The sequence below is a fragment of the Microtus oregoni genome, unplaced genomic scaffold (genome assembly GCF_018167655.1).
Source record: "Microtus oregoni isolate MIOR12 unplaced genomic scaffold, Mior012 000010F_ref0000083, whole genome shotgun sequence".
NCBI classification, from domain to species: Eukaryota; Metazoa; Chordata; class Mammalia; order Rodentia; family Cricetidae; genus Microtus; species Microtus oregoni.
This window is the reverse complement of record NW_024543069.1, coordinates 21,361,281-21,369,358: the sequence shown is the minus strand read 5'-3', so window position 1 is coordinate 21,369,358 and position 8,078 is coordinate 21,361,281. Positions and strand designations below refer to the sequence as shown.

The window sequence follows — 8,078 nt, the reverse complement described above, 5'->3', positions numbered from 1 at the left end:
CTTGTAGCTTCAGTTCTAGAGGATCCAATGACCTCTTCTGGCCCCTGTGAACGCTACATGGACATTGTCTTAGGGTTTCTATTGCTGTGATGAAACACCATGACCAAAAGGCAAGTTAAGGGTTTATTTGGCTTACACTTCAGCATTGCTGTTCATTTCTGAAGGAAGTCAGGACAGGAACTCAAACAGGGCAAGTCCTGGAGGCAGGAGCTGATGCATAAACTTAAGAGTGGGTCCTTGGTGGCAACTGGACTAATTAAAGTGTGAACAATCACAGGGACAGTAGAACTGCAGGATCAGGAGTTCAGCTGACCCTTCTCACCTCAGCATGAGGACTGGATGTTACAGCATGATCTAGGCTATCCTCCTGAATCTCCATCAGTGTGAATTCATCTCTCTCTCTCTCTCTCTCTCTCTCTCTCTCTCTCTCTCTCTGTGCGTGTGTGCATTTGTGTATGTATATATAATCCCTCTCTCCTTACACATACATACACACCTCTCTCTTATCTCTTTTCATTTATAATAGGGTCTGACAAATTTTCGTTTTCAAACCTTAAGTGTCTGAAGTGTTAATTGTTTATATAACTGGTAGAATCTCCTGACAATTTTCATCTAAGTAACAGCGACTAATATGTGTTTATATACCACTTTCCATTTTCTTGCTTTTTAAAAGCCAAGGGATGTACACTGTGTGTATGCCTAGTGCCTAAGGAGAGCAGAAAAAGATGTTGGATCCCCTGGAACTAGAGTTACAGTTCCCTTGTGGGTGCTGAGCCTGGTTGTTCTTGCAGAGGAACCAGTGCTTTTAATGACAAAACAGCTCCTCCACATTTCACTTTTAAACAATCTCAATAGTAGACACTCTGTAGTGCTGGATGAATTCGATGGAATCACCAAAAGACTGTGCCAAATTCATGGGTCATACCCAGGACCCTAAGTAGTTTACTGTTGGCCTAGAGAGAGAGATGCATTCCTTTGTTTGCACAGTGTCACTGGGATTGCAGCACCCCAATTATATTGACCACTGGAGCCTCTGCAAACCAGGTCCTGGCAGCTGACGCCTTGAAGAGGTCCTTGCAGCTTACAGGCCAGTGTATTTCAGAAGGATTATTGTATGAGCAGTGAAAACCTTCTATTATCAGCTGGAGTCTATGTATTTTACTTTAATAGAATAAACCAAAAAGTTCTTCTGGGTGTTTTTGGAAAAAAAAATATATATCACATTACAGGTATTTATTGACCTCCCCTTCTTGCTTCTCTCATATTTCCATTTGCTGAGCCATGGAAAAGCATGGCAGGTGTTCCTTAGCTAAGAACTACATGATCCATAGTCATGTATCAGTGGATGTAGTACTAGGTGGCTCCTTCTGTGTGTATGTTTGGAACTCAGGCCATTGTGGTAACTGGTGAATTGGCACCACTTCTTGGAGATGTTGCTACTGAAGCTGTGTTTTGATAGAAGGAAGGAGGATAGATTATGTGCCTCTGTGGTGAGCTCATATGCAGGAGCCTGCCTGGCAATAAGCAGAGGACACAGGGAGCCTGGTAGAGGAGTGCACTCGCTGGAAGTTTCATTGCTTGTTGAGTATGGAGCGAAATGATTTCAAGTGATAGGTTTGTGTCTGATCATGAAGGTTTGACCCCAAGTGGAGGAACCCAGTCTTGATAGGACAAGTGGAAAAGGGGACAATAAAGAGAGATGTGTTGGAAACTATGCAAAAGATGGAGTGGCAGATGGACTGGTGCTGAGGAACCAGGAAGAAAGCACTGTTAATGGGCAAGGTGCTGGGCGGGTAAACAACCATCCCCATCCGTCATGCTCCTCGCCAACTGTGCCCTTTGATTTCACAATGATTTATTTATTATACCACCCCCCTTGTTACCTAAAACATAGCACTTCAATTTCACATGCCATCTGTGAGCTAGAAACGGTCATAATTAACTACCACAAATGTTCTAAGAAGGTGTTGTGCTAAAAACAGCTGATCACGCTTGCCAGCGTGCTCTTTATGTGAGAACCCCGGCACTCATTGTGAGAGGGGTAGGGTTTTGTCATGTCTTCACTGAGCCATGCTTCTTATGGGAACCACAGGACTAGGAAGTTGTGATTCTCTAATTAAATGTCCTTAGGTTTAATGTTTTGACTATTCCTCAGTTAGGGACAAAAACAGTAGGCCCATCAAAAGTAAGTTTCTGGAAGAGATCCATCTACAATTGCATTAGGCCGAAGTCTGTACTCCGAAATACACAATAGGTATAAGAAAAATATCAAGGGGTTGGGGAGATGGCTCTGTGTTAAGAGCACTAGCTGGTCTTGCTGAGAACTTAGGTTTGATTCCTACCACTCATATCTATAACTGCAGTTCCAGGAGCTCTGATGTGCCTTCTGAATAAAATCAAGTAAAAATGTAAACAAAATAGATTAGTTAAGACATGTCTTCTCTTCCTGGTCTGACTTGGACCAGAAGTGCAAACCTTTTGATTGTGCCACTGCTCGTGTGTGACCTATGCTCCTATGACCCAGTAAACTTACTCATTTTGCTCAGCTAGACTTGATAGAATCTTCCCATCTTAGTCAGTGTCCTATTACAGTGACCATGCAACTCTTATAAAGGAACACATCTAATTGGGACTGGTTTGCAGTTCAGAGGTCTAGTCCATTGTCATCATGGCAGGGAACGTGATGATCTGCAGGCAGACACAGTGCCAGAAAGTAATTGAGAGTTCTACATCTGAATCCACAGGCAACAGCAGAGAGAGAGGAGAGAGAGGAGAGAGGGGAGAGAGAGAGAGAGAGACTGGGCCTTTGGTGTTTGAAACCCTAAAGCCCACTCCCAGTAATACACTTCCTCCAAGGTCACACCTACTCCAACAAGGCCACACCTCCTAATCCCTGTCTGTCAACCTGCACCACTCCACGATAACCAAGCATTCAAATATTTGAGCCACCTTTCCATGCTGCCCTGAGACAGGTCCACATGTGCTCTTGATTCCATTGTAGCTGAAATGGAAACTTACACAATATCTGAAGCCCTTGATGTCCTGCAGATGTGTCGAGGACCAGCCTTGACAAATGCACCTCTTGCCAGGGTAGAGGTGTGGGGATTTAGAGATATAGTAAAGAATATGAAGACACAAACGAAAATAATAAAACAGAGAAATATATAGGATAGTATAGGGAGGGAATTCCAGTGAATACTGAAATTCACCTGCATTTAATTTCCAGCTGCTTAAAATACCCCTAGTCCCAAAAGGTAGGAGTAGACAAAAAAAGAAAAAAAAAACTACATTAACATGATACAAGGAAATGAACACACCAATTGAAGGTTGTGGGCTACGTTCGTAGTTAAACATTCTGTTGCTAGAACAAAACAAATCACACTCACACCAAAACATTCTGTAGACAAACCACTCCCTGGGTAGAATCCAAAGTTATCTTCATAAAGGAACTGGACCCTTAGTTGGATCCTTAGACTCTTGTTTGAAGTAGGAACACACCTACTTCTCTATTCCTGAAGTACAAGGGCTGGCTATTAGCCACACCTGTTGACAATAACCTTGTGAGTGCAGAACTCTACCTCTAGATAAGACCTCTGTTTGAGGTAGAAGCAGACACAATAACCTTTAAGGAACTAGTGGTAAGTTCCAACTCTTTGACTTTGGTCAATGTGGAAATACGCTCATCTTTTTGGGCCTCCATACAAATGAAGGAGAAGGATGTCCTCAAATTCCTTGCCACAGGAACCTACTTAGATGGCACCAACCTTGACTTTCAGATGGAGCAGTTCATCTACAGAAGGAAAACTGATCGTATCCACATCATAAGTCTGAAGAGGTCCTGGGAGAGAGAAGCTGTTCTTGCAGCTTGGGTGATTGTTGCCATTGAGAATCCTGCTGTGTCATCTTCTCCAGGGTGTCCTGGCCAGTGAACCACATGAAGTTTTCTGCAGCCACTTAAGCTACTCCAATTGCTGGCCACTTCCCTCCTGGGGCCTTCACTAACCAGATCCAAACAGCCTTTGGGGGAACCATGGCTTCTAGTCGTGACCAATCTCAGAGCTGACCAGCAACCCATCACATAAGGTGTTTTATGTCAACCTGCCCACCATTTTTATGTGTAACACAGACTCTTCTCTATGCTATGTAGACATTGCCATCCCAACAACTACGGAGCTCACTATGCAGGCCCTGGAAATACTCTGCATAAACGACACTATCTCCCCGTGAGCTTCCTCGGAAAGTTATATCTGAGCTTAACTTCTACAGAGACTCAGAGGAGACTGAGGAGGAGCAGGCTACTGCTGAGAAGGCTGTGACCAAGGAGGAATTCCTGGATGGTGAATGGATGGAGGCAGCTCCTGAGTTCACTGCTGCTCAGTCAGAGGTGGCAGACTAGCCTGAGGATATGCTGGTGCCCTCTGTACCCAATCACTAGTTCCCTACTGAAGACTAAAGTGCCCAGTCAGTCATTCAGGACTGGTTAGCAATTCCCACAGCACAGACCACCCAGTGGGCTGGGGCTACCACTGATTGGTCCTGAGCTCCTCTGCAGGCACCTGAGCAAAGAGAAAAAAGATGGAAGGAGAGTAAAGTTCTTTTTTATTTATTGATTTTTATTGAGCTCTACATTTTTCTCTGTTCCCCTCACTGCCTCTCCCCTCCTCCTTCCAAACCTTCCCCAAGGTCCCCATACTCCCAATTTACTCAGGAGATCTTGTCTTTGTCTACTTCCCACATACATTAGATCTATGTAAGTCTCTCTTTGTGTCCCCATTGTTGTCTAAGTCCTCTGGGACTGTGGTTTGTAGACTAGTTTTCTTTGCTTTATGTTTAAAAACCACCTATAAGTGAGTACATGTGATAATTGTCTTTCTGTGTCTGGGTTACCTCACTCAAAATAGTGTTTTCTAGCTCCATCCATTTTCCTGCAAAATTCAAGATGTCTTTGTTTTTTTTTTTCTGCTGTGTAGTACTTCATTGTGTAAATGTAGCACATTTTTCTTATCCATTCTTCAATAGAGGCTTTAATCTGTCCCTTGAGGTCTTTACATCTCTTGAGGAGAGTCAGGCAACAGTTCCCATCCTGATTCCCCACACCCTAGCCTTGGGGCTACTCATCTGTGCTCTGTGAATCCCAGGAAGCTCTTAACTTCCAAGATAATTCATACACAGATTGGGAGTTGGCCTGTCGTGACGGAGCTCTCGTCGGAGCTGATCATGTTGTCATCTTTAGTCAAGTGATTCATATTATTACATAAATGTTGGTTTGGTTTGCTATTTAAGACATCTTCAGGAATCCTGAACACAATGATTCACCCCTGAAATGAAAAGCAACAGAGGGACATGCAGATTCAAAGTTGATACTGATAGAATAAAACCTTTTGTTTGTTAGATGTAGGCAGACATTTTCAGGCAGGGGTGGCTTCGTGTTCTTTCCTTAAATGGCCATGAAATAATTGGTAAATTAAATACTACAGGGTTGCAGTTCTCCTCTGTAGCTACTGGGAAAAAAAAACAATTTTCTAGATCATCAGGAGACTCATTCTTGAAGTGTCAGATATATATATCTTGAAGTGTCCAGAACTCACATGATTCATGGATCCCTTGATCATTCTGGTACTTCCTTCTAACATTTCAATATCTTACCATGAATTCTGCTGTTGGGCATAGCTTTCCTTGAGAGAAAAGGGTGAACATTTTTAACATTTTGGAAGAGCTATCTTATTCATCTTTTTAAAATTAAACTTTCAATCAACCAGGGAGGCAACCTTCTGGTGATATCTTTAAAATCAAGTGTCCCTGACAAGGCTTGTCTTACTATGTGCTAGCCATTGGAATTCGTTTACTAACACACAGCAAACTGCTTTTACTAGAGGCTACTCTCTGGCTGGAGGGAGGGGCAGGTAGGCATGCACAGGATGCCTTAAGGTATGGGAATAAAAGATCATATGGATGAAGAGGGTTGTAGCCAAGAGACCCCAAAATTTGGTGGCCCAAGAAAGAGAGGTTTGTTTATCTTTCACACGTATGAACAAGATGACTGTCTAGAATTTTGAGGTTTTATTAGTTATGGGTCCCTAGGGGAACCAGAACCATGAATATTGGATCATCGGGGATACATTAGATTGTTTCATAGGACCAGAGGCTGAACTGTCAGGAAAGAAAAAAACTGTTGAACCCAAGAAGTCAAGCTACCACAGAATAAGAGGGACCAGTGACTGAGAGATTTTAAGATGTTTCCAACTTTTGTATAAACAAAATTTCAATAAACATCTTTAAACCAAATATTGTGCATGCATTGCATAATTATTAAATAGGAATAAGGAAGAGAAATTTGGAGTCCCCAAATATAGTGGGTATAGTTGGAATTTTCTTTGGGCCACTAACTGACTTTCAAATAAAGACATGGAGACTTATTAGTTATGAATGCTTGGCCTTGGCTTAGCTTGTCCCACTAGCTCTTTTAACTTAATTTAACCTTTTTTTATTCATCTGTGTTTTGCCTCAGGGCTTGCTTCTTTCCTTCCTTCCTTCCTTCCTTCCTTCCTTCCTTCCTTCCTTCTCTCCCTCCCTCCCTTCCTCCCTCCCTCCCTTCCTTCTTCCTTCCCTCCCTTCCTTTCTTCTTCTTCTTCTTCTTCTTCTTCTTCTTCTTCTTCTTCTTCTTCTTCTTCTTCTTCCTCTCTCTCTCTCTCTCTCTCTCTCTCTCTCTCTCTCTCTCTTTCTCTGGCCAAAATTCCTCCTCCTACTTACTCTCCCTGCCTGGAAGTCCTTCCTATACCTCTTCCTTTGCTAATGGCTGTTTAGCTTTATATTGGACCAATTAGGTAAAATAGCAACACACCTTTACATGATTAAACAAATGCAAAGCATCTTTACATACTTAAACCAATATTCTGAAACACACACAGAACAGATGAAACACATCTTAGCATAGTTAAACAAATATTTCACAATAGTAGAGGCCTAGTCAGACTTAAAAAGTAATTACCAGGAAGTGTGAGAAATACATTTATATTGTTGAAAATCCTTTCCCTTTTAAAGTCCAGCACAACCCGAGTTTCACTGATCTTCTTGTGTTAGTCATAAGTTGATAACTATCTTTCTGGTGTTTCACTGTGAGTTTGCTGAAGAGTTCTGCTCACTGTGCTTACCAAATTAGCTGTTACAGTTAAGGAAAGTCAAAGGTGTGGGAAGTCCTTCTGTATATGTGTTGCTTTTATTGGTTAATGATTAAAGAAGCTGCTTTCGGCAATGGCTTAACAGAATAAAGCCAGGCAGGAAAAGATATAGAGAGAGAGTAGGTGGAGTCATGAGAAGCTATGTAGCCATCACCAGAGAAAGATGTGCTGGAGACTTGATGGTAAGCTACAGCCATGTGGCAATACACAGATTATTGGAGATGGGTTAGTTTAGGATATAAGAGTTAGCCAGAAATACACTTAAGCTATTGGCCAAACAGTATCACAATTGATACAGATTTCTGAGTGATTATTCCGTGGTTTGGGCAGCCAGGAACGAACAAGCAGTCTCCCACAACACAAACTCATTTAAAAGTGTTACCCAATCCATTTATAATGTCTTATTCTATGTTTTCTTAATCAGCTAATATTGAGGTATAAATTTTCAATGTGGGATAGAGGTGGGGCTAATTAAATGTTCTATTCCATCTATCGACATGATAGACTGGTGTTTTTCCTTTGATCTATTCATGTGGCTTTCCCCCTCCCCGATATTAAAACACCACAGAGTAAGACCTACATGGTCATTATGTGTTATTATTTATTATAGTAAGAATGACTTGACTGTCTCCATGCATAAAACGTTGCCTATTAGCACCTCATTTATAAGCCATATTTGTCTATGGCTCTATTTTCTTTTCTTACCCATTTCCAATTTTAGTATCTGGGTTATACTGGCCTTAAAATTTTTGTTGAAAAATGGTTATCCTTTCATATTCTTCGAAGCTGTTTAAACATGACAGAAATAATCTCTCCTTTGGAAGGACAGCCCCTTTGAATGTGGCTGCTGAAAAGCATTTTCAGTACTGCCTGTGTATGAAGGACCATTTGGGTTTTTCC

General features: G+C 41.8%; 1 pseudogene; it reads left to right on the top strand.

Annotated features, from left to right (window-relative positions):
- The first annotated feature begins 2,668 nt into the window (after window positions 1-2,668).
- Window positions 2,669-4,540, top strand: LOC121453037 (annotated as a pseudogene).
- Window positions 4,541-8,078: the final 3,538 nt, after the last annotated feature.